Below are 18,923 nucleotides of genomic sequence, written 5' to 3'. Positions count from 1 at the left end.
AATTTTAAAGCTACTTTTATTTAAGGCTTACCGAATTTCTGTCACTTAGCTTTCTGATCATTCAGCCAAGCTGCTTATTTGACTTCTTTCTGAGTGACTCATGGTTGGAAAAATGGTTTGTACTTGTACAGTAAAAACCTGGTAAATACAGAGTGCTTTGTAGAAATAATTGTGCTTGTTCTGTGAGGAACAAAAGATGCTCTTGCCAGTTGGCCAAGGACATGCATCATCAATCAGCCTGACCTTTCAGCCAAACATAGGTGCTCAGTTACAGCTGACCAAAACTGGGTCTGCAGACGTTGTCAGACTGACATCTGTAATGTTAGCACAGAAAATGCTGTTTATAAGGATTTGAGCAAATATTATTACACCAGCATACATTTTTGTTAACACAGAGATGCAGTCAAAATCTCAATTCTTGCATGAAACTGGATGTGGAATAATACTGTTTGTCTGGGTTATGCTCATGGTATAAATCCCATAATGAGGGTTAGTGAGGCAAATAGGCACACAGAGACTGTGTAGGTATTTTCCTTTATATGCCTCACTGTCCTATTCACAATTTCATGCTGCATTTTTCTCACTGTATGGCCTTGTTGCTGGTTGGGTGAGATTACTGACACAGACATGAAAACTCACCAGAAAGTCTTTGGTCCAGCCCAGTTACATTCACCAAAATTGTGGTTTGAGTGGGTTATCGTGCTACAACTTTACCAATCTGGAGCCTTAGCCCCGGTTTTCACTAATTTGTGCTTTTTACAATTGCCCATGGCAAGCTTTTGACTTTTATTTAATCAGTTCTTTTCCAATAATTCACGGAGCTTTGGAAGCCAGAATACATGCAGCAGGCAGGTTGGTTACATTCCCCATGCTTTGAAGGCTGAGACTTCCATAGCACAGATGCATTTACTTCGTATCAGTTGGTCTCAGTGCTCAGGAATGCTTCTAGGTACATTTAATTATAAAAATATAGATGTAGCCTAGATGTCTGGCCCAGACAACACTCTGCCTGCCTTCTTCCCAGAAATAGGTAATTTGTTATGTGTGATGCTCCACTTAATTGCATAGAGTGGACATCTGTGCATGCACAGAAGCACCACAGAAGCACTGGAAGGTAAGAGCCTGTCTCCTGCCAAAAAGATGTGCCATAACTGTAGTGCTTCACATAACTGTAGAGGCCAGAGAGTCATGAAGAAACAAAAGATCTGGAATTCTGGTCCTTGCAGCCAACGTTGTTGTTTGTGTCTGATTTTTGATCCTATACTCTTACTGTCCTGTCTGGAAAGGGCTTTTACTCCAGGTATGTTATTTTTCAGATATCATCTTGAGACACTTGTCAATGGCATTGGAGATATTCTACTCCAAAAAGTAGGTTGCAAAAATTGAAGGTCTTTGAGAGCCGTGGGAAAAAATTTGCATTTTGCAAAAGGCAAATTTCCCTCTATTCCCTCCTACCATTTAAAAAAGGGCTATCATTTCTGAATTAACTATCTGTCTTCTGAGGTAGCTGAGCAACCAAAGTGCTGAATAGATAAAGGGTCTTCCAGTCTTTCTCACTGGCTTTACTTCCTGGGAAGTAAAGCCAGTGAGAAACACTGGAAGACCTTCCTTTACTTAACCATGGGAACACCAATGGTTGTCCTGTTGATACAGAAAGAGAGAGGGTTGAGATAAATTCAAGTGATCTCATTATTAATTTTTAGTCACTGGGATGGCTAAGTAAAACCTGGCTTGCTGGCCCTTAGTCTCTCATCATTGTTGGCATCAAATCCTCGCTTCACTGAAGCCAATGGAGACATTCCACTCTGATTCAGTTTTGTAAACAAACACGTCTCTTGATCCTTTGAATATCCTAGGGTACTACACCTGGAATCTACATTCTGTTTAAAAAAGATGCAAGTTTCCTCTTCTTCTGCTGTCATATCTGCTAAATGATTTGGATATGGTAGTACAACTCAAATGTCTCTAAATGCTCCTGTTTACATTACTGAATAGAGAGCCTTCTCACATATCAGAGCCAGGATGTTTTCTCTTCTGCTTAGTTTTTTATAATCACAGTGTTTGTCTACAGGTCCTTTATGTGGTTAGAGTTTTGATTTTGTGCTTAATAAATTATTAATTATCCTCTTTTTCTTCTCTACTTGCTTTGGACTCTTTTCCTGTACACATACAGCTTTGTAAACCAGTTGCCCAGTGACTCCTCCCAGTCATGTTTAACTCATCCATGGCAAGGGAATAAATACAGATTATCAAACCTTCTGTAAATCTAACCCATTAATTTTACTCATTCTCTCTATTTTAACATTCCATTAATTTTTGCAGTCACTTAGATTTTGGAACAGCATGCAGGCATCTGGCAGAAACCCAGGACAGTAGGCTCCCCTGTCATACTTGCTCTTACACCGAGTTAAAGTTTTTTGGCTCTAGAGTAAACCATCCTTTATCTATTTTTTTACATTTTAGAATGTCAAAACTAGATGCTTTTAACTGAATTTTTGTGGCTATCATGGGTTCAGTTCCAAATGTATATTACTTGGAAATTCTTCTAAAGCATGTATAGTTCATTTTAGCTTGTGCTCACTCCAGAATAGATGAAGTTCTCAGCTGTGATAAAATGGCATAATTAAACTCTGTTACTTGCCTGTTTCTTCATAAAAGGCAGGGAAAAAATCCTTTTGTATAATAAGGAATGAGCAGTCTGCTTTTTCCATGGAAATGCTACCTATTTAAGTGAAAACTGTAACTATTACACTTCTTTCTTACATTTTTCCTTAAAACTTCATTGAGTTGGTTAGCTGCAAAAAGCCTTGGAGTTAGACCACTTGTGCACATACAAGAAATTGTGGATGACCATCGTGCTTCATAAAGTTTCAGTTATGCTCTCTCACTTGTCACTTGTGCTGTATCCCATCCATGGTGTTTCAGATTTGTTGCGTGCTTGGCCAGATGCACCATGATGGAGTCACCTGATCTTTTTGATTTTTCTATTCCATTCATGTCTTTTGAACTTAATTTTTTATTTTTTTAAAAGGATATCAGATGCAAGGTTATCTGTCATGTTTCTCTAATAGGTCAGGTGACTTCAAGACCAGAAAACCTTTTATGAATAGATGATCCTTGGGAACACACCATGTTAAGTATGAAGTAGTGTGATTTTTTTTTTTTTTTCAATAGCCAGTAAGGTCCTGGATAGACCAGTTTTTACTTCACAACAAAGGTAATGTACTACCTTCAAGTGGACACAAACTGAAGTACTACAAATGCTGATGATGTTACTTGATATAAAAGTGTAGTATTTAGCAAAGTAAGTCAGGAAAATACCAGTTCTTTTTTTTATAACTCTGCAGACCATAGTAAATAGGGACAGAGTATCAGTGTGCATTGTGGTTTTGGACAACAGTTCTCAATAAGCATTCTTGGGTAACAAAGTGAACAAACCACAATGGAAGAGCATGAATCTCACTTTTCTAGCTCTTGGCTGTCTAAAAATGTTAGCTGGCTGATATGATGAAAATATCCAGCTGTGAAAGATTTAAACTCGCTTTCCTAGCTATAAAACTATATGGATCTAAACTCTTATTATTGCAAGTTAGAAGGAACCTGCCTAGGCGTATAGGCGAAGTACTGAGTACAGTGGAGCGTTTCTTATTTCTTCCACCTGTATGTTACTTTTCTCACACTTTATGCTTCCCTGTAGGTCTGTTTTGCCAAATGTAAGAACTTTCAAGCACTTGCAGCACTTCCTATCTACAGGAGTAGTCCTCTGTTGTGTATCCATTGTATGGGTATTGGTGGGGGAAGTCCTATGTCACAGTATTAGAAACTTTTCCATTCTCCCACAGCATCAAGATACTTTTCGTCTTTCATAACATGAAAGTGTGGGAGTACTTTTGTTGCATGCATTTGTTTCGACACATCTCTGAGATTTTCTGCCATGAAAATGATGATGGCTCTCAGTCCATGCAGGGCTCTCTTCAATCAATGCGAGCTTTAACCAGGGATGATATACACAACAATTTTTGGATGATATCTACATCTTCTTGAAATTACTGCAAAATTCTTCTGTCTCAGGACAGCTGTATATTAGACTTGATAGTTTCTTTGCTTTTATGAGTGCAATATGAAAAGGCTTAGAAATAAGTATTTCTGTATGGTGTCAAAATTTCAGTTTTTTGCAGCCCTATATGCAAACACAATGTATTCAGTTGTCTTAGCCCAGACTGAGCTAAAGTACACGCCATCATGAACGGACCTGGCAGCTCAGAGGTAATGTGTATGTGGGGCCAGAGGCAGCAATATTAATAGCACATAAGGAATTTACTGTATATTAATATCAATATATCAATAATGCTAACATTGAAACCCTTTCACAGTCCTAAAACAGACTCTTTGTTCTAGAGGTGCTGCCTAAGGAAACAAAACTTAAACAGCCTGCAGCAGGTAACAGGACTGATGTAAAATAAATTTTTAGAGACATTGGAGGTGTTTTTAACATATATGAAAACAGTTGATGGGATGCTGTGGTTACAGAGGCAAAATATTTTTGTCAAACTCTTTAGTAGTTATAAAGATGAAATTGCAATGTATGTTATCAATTAACAAAATGAAAATTTGCTAAAGTAATTTTACATTCAGAAATTACAGAAGAACAATTTCCTGAAGCACAATCATAAATGTTTCTTTCAGAAGCAGAAAGAATTTATATGCACACAAAGTATATTTTAGCTATGCCTGAGTTAAGTAGCTCAAATTTGCCAATGTAAAGAGGTGGCACTGTGAGGTCAATACATCCTAGCTCTATCTTACCCATCTGAGTGGCCATTTTTATAAGGGAGATAAAACATTCTTTTCTGCCAAAAATACAGATGCAAATACCCCTTATTTAGTATTTGCAGTATGGCTATAGATAAAAAACATATAAGTGCTAAACTTGATATTTATTTTTAAGGGGTTTTCAGGTATAGCCTGTTTCAATGTGACTAAAACTTTTCTTTCAAGATTGATAATTTGTAATTTGCTTAAATAAGAAAAAAAAATCAGCTGAGCTAACATTTGAAATGAATAAGGAGTATTGAGATGCATGAGACAGGCCTCCAAACCAGGTAGGTTTGCTTGAGGCAAGGAAAGAAGAAATTATGTTCTGTGGGAAATGGCTATATACAGAAAAAATGTGGGAGAAGGCAGAAGATAATGCTGAGAGAAGGTTTCATTGGCAGAATAAGTATCCAATTTAAAGAAATATAGGCCAGGATGCCTGATGGAGATGCTCAGAAAACCCACACTGTACAGGTATTCCAATAAATAAGAAAGAATTTCAGGTGGACGATGATTAGCTGAGTATACTGCACATATGCAATACTATGCAAGATTCAAGTTTCACTGTGGGCGTGCACTGGAAAAGTTGCAAGATCATCAGCCAGCTTTGTAAAAAAAAACAACCCAGTATTTCAAAATATGTATTTGTGACATTGTTTAAGCATCTTCTTATGTTTTGGCAAAAGTATAGCAACATTTTTTACAATTAAAGGAATTATACATCGATCACAGATAAAAATTTCACCAGCGAGGATGTTTTCAGTGCTCATTTTACTTATAAAAGAGACCCTAAATGGTGTTATATCCTGCTTAGGAGAACAAAGTATTGTAATGTATAATTGCTTGTATTGATAATGTGGTAATTTCTTCTCCAAAAATTGACATTCACATTTATCAAGCACCAGGATCAAAGCTGAAGTTACTCATCAAATCACAGCTTTAGCTGTTCATGGGTTTAAGCCAGAATTTTTGAAATAAACACTTTTTTATTTCATGTGCATTAATTATTAACTGAATTTCCATATCATAAATTCTATTTATCATCAAGAATGGACTAGTTTACATCTGACAACTCCAAAATGAGCTAAGAGAAGCCACATAAATTACAGAAATTAATGAAATGGTTTTACCACTGATGTATTTTCTTTTTTCTGCTTTAATTGACAACTGATTGAGAAAAGCAAACATCCATTTCCAGCTGTATATAAACCTAAATTTCACTAATAAATTTTATTAGGCTGCATTGTTAAAAATCTGATAGAGTCTAAATTGTAAAGGGACTTCAATCCTCTGACCCTTAAATATATGAACAGGAAATAAAAACCAAAATAAAAGTTACCCTGATACTGCAAAACTGACAAAAAACCAATGTTCTTTAATATTTCTTCTACAGTTTTAGTATGTCACTCTCTCGCTGAATAATGTAAATGACAGAGACTATGCTATAGCCTCCAAACCTAGCAGAAACAAAATGACACAAGGATCATCTGAAATACAGTATTATAGAGAGACACCAAATGGGAACCCACTCAATGTTTTTGAAAACTCCCAGTCGTGTGAGCTATAAAGCCTGGTATTTTACCAAAGCTTATTAGGAGAGGTAACAAATTTAACTGCAATACCAACACTTCTGCATTGCTTCCAGTTCAATTTCTAGTGGTCGAGGCGAGCTGCGGGCTTCTGCACACATCCAGTTATACTGTATTACACATACCAGGTTTTCTTTGGGGCTGTCTTTTTTATTATATTTTTGAATGCTAAATTAAAATTATTAACCCCTGGTTCTGATCATAAATTTAGGCTAAGATTTCTAAGCAGTACAAGAATCTAAGTAAAATAATTTTTTACGTGCCTACTATTTAAGACCCTGGCACTTAACTCTAGTGACATTGCTGTAAGTGAATGATTGCGTAAAATCCTTGGTTCTGTTCTTAAGAAATGCTCCACACTTCCTGGAACATAACAAGTGCCTCAGGTGTACAGGTTGACAAAAGTGCTTAGAGCATTTAGTTCTGCACCTCCTGAGACATGCCGAACTTTGAAGCACACTGCCATTGGTACAGCACTAAAATGGAACAAGCTGTTCTTCTAAGCTGCTCAGCAAATACTCTGTAGGTCTCAGGAGCCTCTTCTGTTATTGATAGTCTTGGACTTTGTGTAACAGGTTCTGCTAAAAGCAAAGGTAGGAGCATAGACCTCTTTTTCTGCTGCATTTCTTTGTAAAGCTCATGTCATTACTTATGTTTTATAATATTAAGGTGCTTTGGTGCCTTCCTCTCTATAGATCTATTGTGCTATCAATTAAAGAGAGCACTGCTAAAGCAGATCTTTGCTTGGAAAAGTATTACTAAATACATAAAAGACTTTACTCTTGAACTCACCATCACTTCTTATAAGCACCTGTAACTGCAAAATAACCAGTGGCTTTTTTAACTGTATGTATCTGTAAACCTCAGAAAAAAAAATACAGAAAACAGAGATGCAGAGGCAGAGAAATAGAAGCAGAGAAGGTGATTTTGTTATGTGTTCTTGATGTGATCAGTATTTTTAAAAATAAATTTGAACCATTTAGTATGAAGTAGGAAACTGTATGAAACCTTGACAATTCTGTACCCCAAATGTAACAGATCTTTTATAGTTTTGTGTGAGAGAAATGTAAATGCTGTAGCTTAGATTTTTTTAAGAAACCTTCCATTTATCTTGAAAGATACAATTAGTTTTGAATATCTACCTGGAAAATAATTATTTGTGAATTCAGAGAGAATCATAATGCCAGGGCCAGAGACACTGTAATTCCGTTTCTTTTTACATATGTCTTGGCTCAAAAACAGAGGAATGTTTTCTGTCGAACACACATTTTGTCTAATTGCTTGGTAATGTATCTTGTAACTGATAGATAAAATGATACATAAAATAAAGAATGGTATCGAGACTGGTACCCAGAAACATCATTCTTCATATTGGTGTCTGCTAGGGGTTGTTTTTTTTTGTGATTACTGTGAGATGTGAAGAAAGTGAGCCATATTTTGCAAGAAAAGCAATAAATACATGTCTTCATTTCTTGATCTGAAAACAAAATTCATTTAAATTCAAAGTGATTACTTGTCTGGCAGTATTTGTGCACTATATTTATATTACTAATACTACTGGGTGATGCCAATTTTCACTCACATCCTGATAAGAAAAGCTATCTAAGAGTAAGCCCATTTTCTTTGTTCCTTAACCACCCATTTGATATGCCAAAATTATATTACTAAATAAATGTAAAAAGTAATTTTCGTAATATATTTGTTAACTTTTCTACTTGGAGGTCTGTTTCAGGAGAACTTCCTCATAGTCGAATATACTTTGCAAATGTGAATTCAAGTATATTATATTAGGTACTATATTATATATGCTACTTTTATTGACTGGGTAAATTGTTTCATGTCATTAGGACAAAAGTAACTTTGTCCTAATGACAAAGTTCCTAATCTGAAATTTCAGTTATGCACTGCATAATTACCTCACAGCTATAAACTAACAACTCTATTATTAAAAAAAGGAAAAAATTGAAATTTATAAGCTACAGTAATAATGTTAATATTTTTCCCTGAATCATATCTATCATTTAATATTACTTTAACAGTAACGTGTACTATTTCAACCCATTTTCCTGAGCTAACCTCACCTGCTACATGCAGTTGTCAAATACACTAACATACATCCAGAATAAATATCATCCACTGCTCCGAATTAACAAAAGGCCTGCAAGCAGTCAATTTACACTGACTTTTTACATGTGTCCGTTTCAGGTTCATTATTTCTATTTCAATTGCTTCGGTTATACAAAAAAGGAAATTGGAGAGGGTAGCATATTATTATTCTATGTTAAACAAACTAAGTAACGTTTTAATAGGGAGACCCAGCATCTTCCTCTTATGAAGCAGAAAGTAAAAAAAGATATTTTTGGTGTTAGGCATATAGTCCTTCCACTGAAATAATGGTTGGAATCTGACAAGGTCTAACCTTTAAAAACCTCAAAATCAAATTTAGGCATTAAAGCTAACAAAGTTTTCAAAAATGCAGTACAAGGAAGCTGGACACCTGGAAGATGTAGAGTATTACTCAGATGCTAAATACTGGGATTTAAAACACTGGAATATTTAAAAAACAACCAAAATATTGACTAAGCTTCTTGAATTTCCTTTTATGAAATGAAGAAATTTCATCATGGCAGGGTACTGAGATTGCTCACTGTACACTTCTGGAATCTGGGCCAGCCCTGGTGATGGTGATCTCAGCAGCAGTGACATGAAAGTTAGAGTTCTGGTTCAGAGAGCTGCTGAGCCTACAGCTCCAGAGACACCGAGACTCGGAAAGGCATTGCAAAGGTATCGTGGCAGAGTGCCAGCATTGCTGGCTCCATACTTTTTAATCTCTGCCACCTATAGCAATGAGGATCTCTGCCAGAGTTCCAAGCTGCCATTAGGGTTAGGGTTAGGTTGTAGAGAGTAAAAGGTGTAAAACACTAAGAGGATCTTGGCAGCACCACAACTCTGCTGCCTCCCCACTTTGCAGATTAGTTTCATGCTTAGGGATGGGCACCTCTGCTGTAGACTCAAGCCTGCTTACTGGTTAGCATGAAAAATCTTTTTAATATCTGGTCACTGTGACAATGAGGACCTCTGGCACAGTGCCAAGCTGCCATTAGGGCTAGGGTTAGGGTTAAGGTTAGGGTTGGGGTTAGGATTGGGAGAATAACACAGTTTACAGCTCCAGGAACGCTGTGGCTGGAAGAGACGTCCCAAGGTGATCCTGGCAGGGCCCAAATTTAGCTGCTCCTACATCTTTTTAATCTGGACCACCCATGGTGACAGGGACCTCAGCCCCAGCAACAAGATGCCTTTAGGCTAAGAGTTAGTGTTGGGAGAGTAAAAGAGCCTAGAGCTCCAGGGACACGGGCCAGAAAACATATGCCAATGGATCACAGCCAGGGCACAACTCTGCTGCCTCCTCACCTTGCAGATTAGTTTCATACATGGAGATGAGCACCTCCACTGTAGACCCCAGCTTGCTGATAGGTTAGTGAAAAAAAAGGGTTGAAACTTAATAGCACATGTTAAGCAAACCTTAGGTAATATCTTTTTGTAATCCTAGTTAGTATCTTCCTATATAATTGGTGGTAACACCAAAAGATTTGTATTTTAGATTAAAAAAGGATTAAAATAAAATTCCAAATTTATCACAGAGATCAGCATGTTCTGACTTCAATATATTTGATGTGATGTTTAATTTAAATTAGTGTCTTACATGACACTTAAGAGATAATTTTGGGACACAATAGCAATATTGAATAAATTCTTGAACAAGGCTATGATTCGGACTAATAACCTAGACATGAAGACATTCAGTGGCACTGGTGCTGCTCATTTTAAGCTACAGTCTGAGAGTTGTTTCCTTGTGGGTAGAATCTGAAGAAGAATTAATTTTGCAAAATGATTAGGGTCAGAATAAAGTTACTTCTGGAAATCTCTCTTGACTGGGTAAGTTGAAGTTGGAAGGAGAGTGGATAGAAAGAGATTTAGCTGCTACTTAACAATTAATTTTCTTCATCTATTTATCATGGTAGCTTTCAATTATGTACCATTTATTCGATGTGCTACTGTAAGGCCCAAGTAAGAGAAGCAAGTGAACTAAATTATCTGGCATTCGTCTTCATGAGCTTCTGAGCTGTCATAAGCTCTCTAGCACAGCATGTGCCTTCAATTGACACTTCTGAAAAAGTGACTTTGCAGCCTAAGCTTTTGTAGGAGCTCTTCTGTGTAGAGTGATCGGGCAGGCCTGTGTGACTGCCTTTGCTTGGTTACAGACTGACATAAAGAGCATGTCTTTCATGCCATTCAAGAACGATGAGAACTTTGAGTCAGCTTTTAGGCCTTTTATAATTGTTCAGATATCAAACAAAGACTTCAGTGAGAAAGTGAACTTCCATTATCCTGAAAATCTTTAATGGGTGCCAGATATAAAATCAAATTAATATTTAATTTTTTTTTAACCAGTTAACCATAATGAGAGTGTAGTGCAGTGCCACAAGTCTGCTTTTGGCTACGCATAACTCCTAAGTGATTTCTGTAGTGCAGATGCTCCTGAGAAGGAAGTTTTTTTTGATTTTTTGGTAAGTAGTTGAAGTGGATCTGCTCTGAATAGTGTGGTGATGTCAGGGGGAGTTGGAATTCACAACACTGTGCATGCCTCAAGTTTTAATCTTCAGACTTGCATAGTTTAAAATTACATCTGTCTGGAATATACCACTGAAAGGATTTTTCCAGCACTGTCTCCTGATCCAATGAGCTTTAAATTATTTCTTCATGAATTTTCATGAGAAAATTAAACTAGATTTTGTTGCTATGAAAGAAGGGAAAATACAACATTTTTAACCTCAGGAATGAGACTGTCATTTAACTATATTTAAAATGTAATTCTGAACCCTTGCTCTAATTCTATGGCGTAGTTTTCCTTATAAAAGGGAAGAGTAAGCCAAGAATGTATTTATGGCCTACAGTAGCTGAAACAGCAGTTTGTTGGAAAGATCGTGCCACAGCAACTGTGGATGTAGGCTGGTTTTGGTGCCTGCCCCTCCATCCTGCCAGTTGCCAGGCAACACTGGCAGTGCCAGTATGTCCTACACTGCAGGCTGAGCTTCCTCTGCACATACCTTTTTTCATCATGGCTTTAGCTATTCCGGATTCCAGTATAATGGTTGTCTCTTTTTACACTGGAGCTACCTTTATTACCTATTGAAGACCACTTAGTAACAATTTACCTTTTACATTTCTTTTCACTTCCAATGTGACCTACGCATATAGAAATTGCTCTGTGAAATAAAATCATCTTTTGGAACAAATTACTGTTTTGTCATAACAACAGAACTCACAGCTTTTTGGGATATATAAGTGTATATATATATATATATATATATATATATATATATATATATAAAACTATACAGCTGAGGTTAATGCTGCTGCTCTGAAGATACTTTCTTTTCTTTATGTTTACTTTGAAAATCAGGATCAGTCAAATTATTTGGAAGCTAGTAAAACAAAAAGACCAGGCCCACTTAGCACCGCAACTTTTTGTAGTGTATTTAAAAAGAACAGATTGTCATCTCAGTCTGTTTTAGAAAGGTGCATGTTTTCCTCTGGCAGACACTAATTCAGTAAATAACCAGCACAATAGGATGGATTTTCAAGTCACAAGGGTTTAGTAGTAGGCTGGGGTACCTGTAACCCTATTCGTGAGCTTCTCCTGAAGTTGTTGCATAGGCTTGTTTGCTTTCTCAGTGATACTTCTCATCTTATTTGGACTGAAGTCTCTTGCTACTATAGCTGGCAATATTAGTGTCAGAATTGTTCTTGGCAGGTTGTAAAAAAACAGGATGTGAAAGAAGGGACAGCTTCAGAAGCTAGTGATTAGCAAAGAACACATAATTCATTACTCACATTTGTGTATCCATAGACACTTTAACAACCTTGTTTTAAGAGCTAGTATTATTCACTTAAAATATCACTGCCACCATTAATACCACAATACTTTGATTATAAGTCCTGTTATCTGAAACATGGATATAATAGAAACCTCTGAATAATAAATATGCAATAATTCTTCTGGGACAGTTTGAATTCAAACTACAGTTGCAGAATCATAACTGAAGGCAAAATAATGTGATAAAAGAATGTCTCTTGCTCTGCCTTGAAGTTTATTACTACAGGTAACACACTGTCAGCAGTTTGAAGCAGAAGATCCAAGTACCCTGAAAGCTTAGTTGGCTGGATTCTGGTGAAGAATGCTGTCATTGGTGCTATTATCATTCTTCTAGGGTGATAAGTGTCCAGTTTTGTCATTACAGGTGTTGCAATAGAACCTTCTTATGCTGCTGCAACCTGGTTTTACACTGCTGTAAACCTCTCCATGCCTGTGTTTGTCAAGTCATGAAGCTGTTTAGTAGGCTGTAGTTCACTTCAACAAAATGCAGGCAAGGAGGGCTGCTCAGCAAAAAGATTTTGTTGAAATGCAGACCTTATAAATCCCTGCTCATATTTTAAAAAAGGAAAAAACTGACTTTAAAATACCTATTTTAATATTTTGCTGTATCTGTAAGTGTGCAAAGAGCTTTTCAAAGGATTCTTCTTCAGAGTAATTAAGAGGAGAAGGAGGCACCATTTAAACTACTCTTATTTCTGACACAGTATGTAGATAACTCTCCTGTTTGGAAAAATCAATCTTTCTGAATTCCATTTACCTGAGCCTATGGTGGTTTAGTGATCTCTTCTTGACATAAGCATCCAAGTTTAGGAGTGAAACAATATCTAATTTTATACTTGGGCTCAAGCAGGTATGGTAGTACACAAATTTGCTTAATGGCAGCTTCCTGATAATGCAACAATAGACATTATGAGTTCAGTCAGCAGCCACACCCACACTGCGCCACCCACACATTGCCAGAACTGAAATTTTAGATTTATGAGACCTATAAAGTCATTAAGAAAAACCTCTTTCTGTCAGTGAGAAGATGCTTTCAGAGCACTTTTTTTCCAACCAACAAATGATCTTGATTGGAATCTTGGTACCATATTAATATTTCAGCCTAGTGTTAATTTTGCCTACTCATGATAGAGAGGAAGTAAAAATTTGAAGCTATTAGAGTCGCAGCTAATGAAACTCAAATTTCTTCTCAGCCACTTTAAGTCTTTTGGTCCTGATAATGGATTTAATTTCACCATTGATACATTTCTGTGCCTGGTAAGTTAGAGGTTAAAATACTTCAGTACTGGAGTGTAATACAAGAAGAGTTGCATGTAGAAAACTTTCAAACATAACACTATTAATTGAAGAAAAAGTCTCTAAATATAACATTTTAGTGTTTACATTTATGTGACTTAGCAAGTAAGTATTTCCACTATTTGAAAATATTTCTGGTTTTCTTTACTTAAAGCTGTGGCACTCTAAACCAAACTTCATTAAATATCTGAAAATCACCCTGTAAGGTAGGTGAGAAGTACCTTGATATTCTTGCTTTAACTGTTCAAAAAGTGTGCTGCTCAAAAACTGTTTTGATGAGTGTTAGGAATTTCCCCATGAGTAAATTTTTGTATTGTTTAGAAACCTCACAACCTGATTTTTTTTCCTGTTTCATTTTTTGTACAGCAATGAATGGAAAGGGTTTCAAACAACTATTACATCCTCTCTACAAATCTTAAAATCCACCAGAATTCAAATGGGGGAAGACTGTGTATTACCATACAATACAAAAGATCTGCCTCCTCTTTTATACCTGGTGCAATGGGACTCATAAGGTTTTGGCATGAAACATTGCAGTTACTGGGCTGCACTGGAACAATGTTGGGTTGACTTGCTTGTGTCCAACAATGTTTTTGAGGCAGGAAAATTATCAGAATTTATTAAAACTTTAAGCCTCAGGAACCTCCATTTTAATATACCTGTCATGGGTATAACTTGAATTTTTATGCCAGCTTCATGGAACTTGTTTATGTGCATAATAAAGAAGCACAAGAGAAATTAGAAATGCAATGAAAAGTTAGTCCTGGATTGCTGATAGTGATAATATCTTTCCAGTCATTCTCTATTTGCAAGTAATGTAATTTTGAAATAACAGTTTGAGGTTAAAATTTGGTCTCTCTCTGGTATGAAAGTTTCACCTGCCCAGGTTCAAACTGGGATGCTAACTGTGTGATATTGGCAGTAAGGCAATAACGTTATTATCGATGCCATTTATTTCAAAGCCGAGTCAATGGCAAATATAATATGACAGAAAAAATCAAAATCAAATTACAGTGTATCAATTCATATTAATGCTCACTCCAGTTAAGTCAAAACAATTTCTTTGATGCAGACTTGGAGGGCCAGAATGGCTTCTTAGAGTCTACATCCACCTCTGAGTTGAGACTCTTTTCCCTTGTAAGTGCAGACAGAGATTCTTCCTTCACTAGCTCAAAAATAACCTAGCAGCTGCACAGGAGTTGGAACCTTCTAATTAGCTCTAAGAAGCCTGAAGGAAGGACATAGCAGATTTTGAGAGTAGAAAATAAGTCAATTGGAGCAATAGATTTTCTGAGTTTTGGACATCTAAAATTAATTTTAGTTCTAATAATGTTAGTGGGCACGTTGCCATCCTCTTCACTTGAAATGGCATATGGTCCTCCATGAGGTGCCAGTTGGGAGGCTATTATAAGCAGTCTGGTAACTAGAATCAGTGTAGATTCTTTACCACTAATGGCTGATTCTCAGCTGGGCAGTGAAAGATAAAGTGAGGGATAAATGGTGAGGAAAAAAAAGAGATAATTTTAAAGAAGTGTCTAACAGTTGACTAGAGCACCTTTATAGATGTTAGGGATTATTGTGTATTATGTTACCCCTTAAGAGAGGTTTAAAGTTCAGGTATTTCAGTCCTGTAAAAAAAAAATTCCCGACTTTACAACTTGTGAAAAAATTGATGCCTAACTGTTGACTGTTTGTGGTTGACCCTCTGTAACAATATCCTTGGATTTTTCAACAAAAACCAGTCTTTTGAATGATCTGCCCTTGTGTCTAGAACTGGTTGTTTACTTAAACCATAATGTTTTCAAAACAGGAAATATACAAAATGAAAACTATGCACTGATGTATTAAGGTGAAGTTTATTTTTTCAAAATAAATAAAACAGAAGGGCTGACAAGATGAATACCATACTGTGAGCAGAAAGCTGTGACAAACTTTTCAAGTTTCTACTAAGTGAAAAAAAATCTTATTAGAGTACTGTAAAATTCTTCTGGGGCTCCATGCCTGTATTATTTAAGATCTGTTTCTGACTCTTTGTTAGTGGCTAATTTTTTGGAAGACAAAAATTCTGTTTTATGTTTAGAGCAAAATATATAAGCTCATTTGTCTGCATCAATATTTCTTCTTACATTCATATTTAAATGTATTAAGATGTACTTTTTTATTCTACTCTGCAATCTTGCCAACTTCATCATTAGATTAATACTGCATTAATAAATATGACAGGAGATTTGCAATAAATACCATCTAGTTATATATACCTGTGTTTCAGCTTCTGAGTGAATCATGTCTTTTTCCTGCAAATTAAAAAAGAAAACTCAGATTTTGGGAGGTCAAGAAAAACTGGACTCATTTAAGCTTTTCCCTAACTATTCACTCTGAGTGTATTCTATATTGTTCTATCTGGGTAACTGCTTTCATTTTAGAAAAACAACTGCAGTATGCCCCTCCCCAAAGTGCCTTTTCTCTTTGCATTTAAAACACAGCTACACTTGATTTGTCCCTGTCACAGTAGACCACTGTCCAGGTCACAGAATCACAGAATCATTTAGGTTGGAAAAGAGCACCAAAATCATAAAGTCTAACCTTTGACCTCTACCTTGTCAACAAGACCATAGCACTAAGTGCCACATCCAATCAATTTCTGAACCCGTTCTGGGATGGTCACTCCACCACTTCTCTGGGCAGTCCATTGCAATGCACCTGTGTGCTAACCAGCCGATTTCAAGCTGCTAACAGGAAGAGATCCTATCAGTAGAGGGGAGAATCAAAATATACTTAAGAAACTTCTGCTGAGACTGGTGAAAAGAAAGGATCCATATTCTCCGCTTTAAACTCTGACCTATATTCCTTATTTCTTTCTGCCTAAACTTTTGCTTAGCTGACCATTGGGCTGGAGTGGTATTGGAAAAAAAATCTGACCTTCTTGTGACATGTACCTCAGTACCAATTGTGTCTTATTGATGGGGGGATGCTTGGATGAATTTGGAGATTATTTTTAAATGGTGATAAAACCCTAAAAAAGCAGAATTTTTATGCCACTGCAAAGGTTATGATTAGTATATTCTTATGTGGAGTTTCAGCAGTTTTGGCATGGCAGGTACTACAAATTAAAGGAAATTTTCTTGTTCTAAATAAGATTTATGGGGTTTAGTTTGATACCTTAATTATCTATAAAACAATTCTGCTAAGAAGCTATTGTATTTATCAAGAATAATTTGAGAACATATATTTAACAACAGTAGAGAAGATAGAGCTTCTCCTTCAAGGAGTAAAACCTTACTCTGGCAATATTTATGAAATAGAATGCTTGACATGTTCTTGAAAGGTATTTTGTATGATAAATATGTTAGAATCAGCTCAGCATTTTCCTTTTATTCTGCTTGATTGTTAATTAGAAAAAGCTTTCATTCACAAAACATTCCTACAAAAACTGTTTTCTGCCAACTCTTGAGCACATCATTCCAATGCCTAAGGACCTGGTTTGGCTCATGATATTATCAGATGGTGCTTTGAAATACAGTTTGACCCACAGGTTTTCCACAGTAATATCAGACATATCTGTGACTTGTGTGGGTCTGATCAATTTGGGGATTGTGCTTTTATTGATCTCAGTGGGTATTTTGTCACAGACCTGACTGTTTTGTGGACCCAGATTCTTTAAAAATGTTTTCAGAACCTTACTGTTATTTCCCATTGTCAGGAAATTGCTTGCACACATAAGACTTTTACTCTTCATCCATAGCTTGATTTAGCTAAGGATGTATCCTTATAGATGCTTTAGGCCATTCAGTGACACTACTTATTGGACACAGTAAATATCAATGTGATCAATTTGTGCATGAGCTATTTTATGAATAAAGAACATGGTTCTGCTTAATAAAATCAGGTGTGCTGTCTGGTCTGATACATTGCCCTCTTAGACAACTTTGGGGTGTGCTGTTGTGCCCCCCTCGCTTCTCATTAGGAAATGCATCTTCTGTCCTTGTACTCTTTTATTTAGCTCTGTATTTAACCATACAACAATTCCACCATTATGCAAGAAAGTAATAATGCTCTAAAAGATAAATAGATTATTTCTTCCGTTCAGTTGGAAGGTTACACACACAAACGGGATCTTGACTTAGTTTTGGGAGCTATATTCACCTTTCAAGTACTTAACTTTAAGCATACGCCAACTAAGCACAATACTACAAGTGAAGATGTCTAATGGACATCAGGGACATCTATTAAGAATAATCTTTTGACTGCGGATGTATGTTGAACAGAGATTGAAAAGGCAGTGTCCTGTTGGAATGCCAAGGTTGCTGACACCAAATAAAAGCTTTCTGTGTGTAACCGATGCTTGAGAAGTTGTGTTACACACAGGCTCCACTCCAAGGCCTTACTTTTTTTTGGATCTTGATCTAAAACTTCTCTGTTCATGATATAAATAGAAAGATTGCAGTGTGCATGTACATGTGTGTGGGTGGGGGGTTCTGTTGATTTTTTTTTTTTTTGTCCTTACACTTGTTAATATTTGACATGATATATACAGCATGAATGGATTCTACCTAAAGGAATAAAGTGACAAGATCAATATTCCCTATACCCACACTGAGAAGGAAAAGCTTCTTCTCTTTCCGGGAAACAGTATGATATTTTACAGCAGTGTAAGCAAAAAGCAGCTTTTTAAAAGGACAAGTATTATCCAATAAATAGGACAGTTCTATGAAACAATATCTAATGGACATTGGTTCTTCATAAAGTTAAATATTATTACTAATATTTACAATTTTCACAGTCAAGGGTTGTACAAGTAAGATTTTTTTTTTTTTTTTAATAATTTTTGTTCTGAGACAAAGCTCGATACAACTGTGTGGCCAGCCCCGAGCAGCTGCTCCTCTCTTCTCCCCACCGGCTGCAGCCCTTTGGGGTAAATAAAGCCTGCTCCCGCATGAGCCCTGCACAAGCTGCAGCTCCTTTGGGAAACACTGCTTGCTCCAGCAGAGATGTTCTCCACGGATTGCATCTGCTTTGTTGTGATCCTTGTAATGCTCTCCTCAGGCTGCAGGGGGATCTCTGCTCCTTCAGCAAGCCTTCACTCTCCTTTTTCTCCCTTGTTCTCACACTTTTTCCCCCCACACTCCTCACCGCCGTTTCCATGTTTTGCCCTTCTTTACCTGTGTTTCTCCGTGGTGCCCCTGCCCTGGCCATGGCTCAGCAACGCTCTGTGGTGGATCCAGCTGGGCTCGGCTGGAACAGGCTGTGTCCGGCTGTGTCTGGCTGTGTCCAGCTGTGTCTGGCTG

At 36.7% G+C, this 18,923-nt stretch overlaps 1 protein-coding gene and 1 long non-coding RNA gene across 4 annotated transcripts in view; one reads left to right on the top strand and one right to left on the bottom strand.

Annotated features, from left to right (window-relative positions):
• The window catches only part of CSMD1 (CUB and Sushi multiple domains 1), a 1,052,894-nt gene that overhangs the window by 124,825 nt on the left and 909,146 nt on the right, over positions 1-18,923 (top strand). The gene's annotated exons all lie outside the window — the stretch shown is intronic.
• On the bottom strand, positions 113-18,918 carry LOC135297961 (uncharacterized). Its single transcript, XR_010359906.1, has 3 exons — positions 18,798-18,918; positions 15,897-15,932; positions 113-314 (listed from the first exon to the last, which is right to left on the bottom strand). It is a non-coding gene; the product is annotated as an uncharacterized LOC135297961 (long non-coding RNA).

Source organism: Passer domesticus, chromosome 3 (assembly GCF_036417665.1).
Source record: "Passer domesticus isolate bPasDom1 chromosome 3, bPasDom1.hap1, whole genome shotgun sequence".
Classification (NCBI taxonomy): Eukaryota; Metazoa; Chordata; class Aves; order Passeriformes; family Passeridae; genus Passer; species Passer domesticus.
Note: the sequence above shows the minus strand (reverse complement) of the source record. Positions and strands in the feature narration are given on the sequence as shown.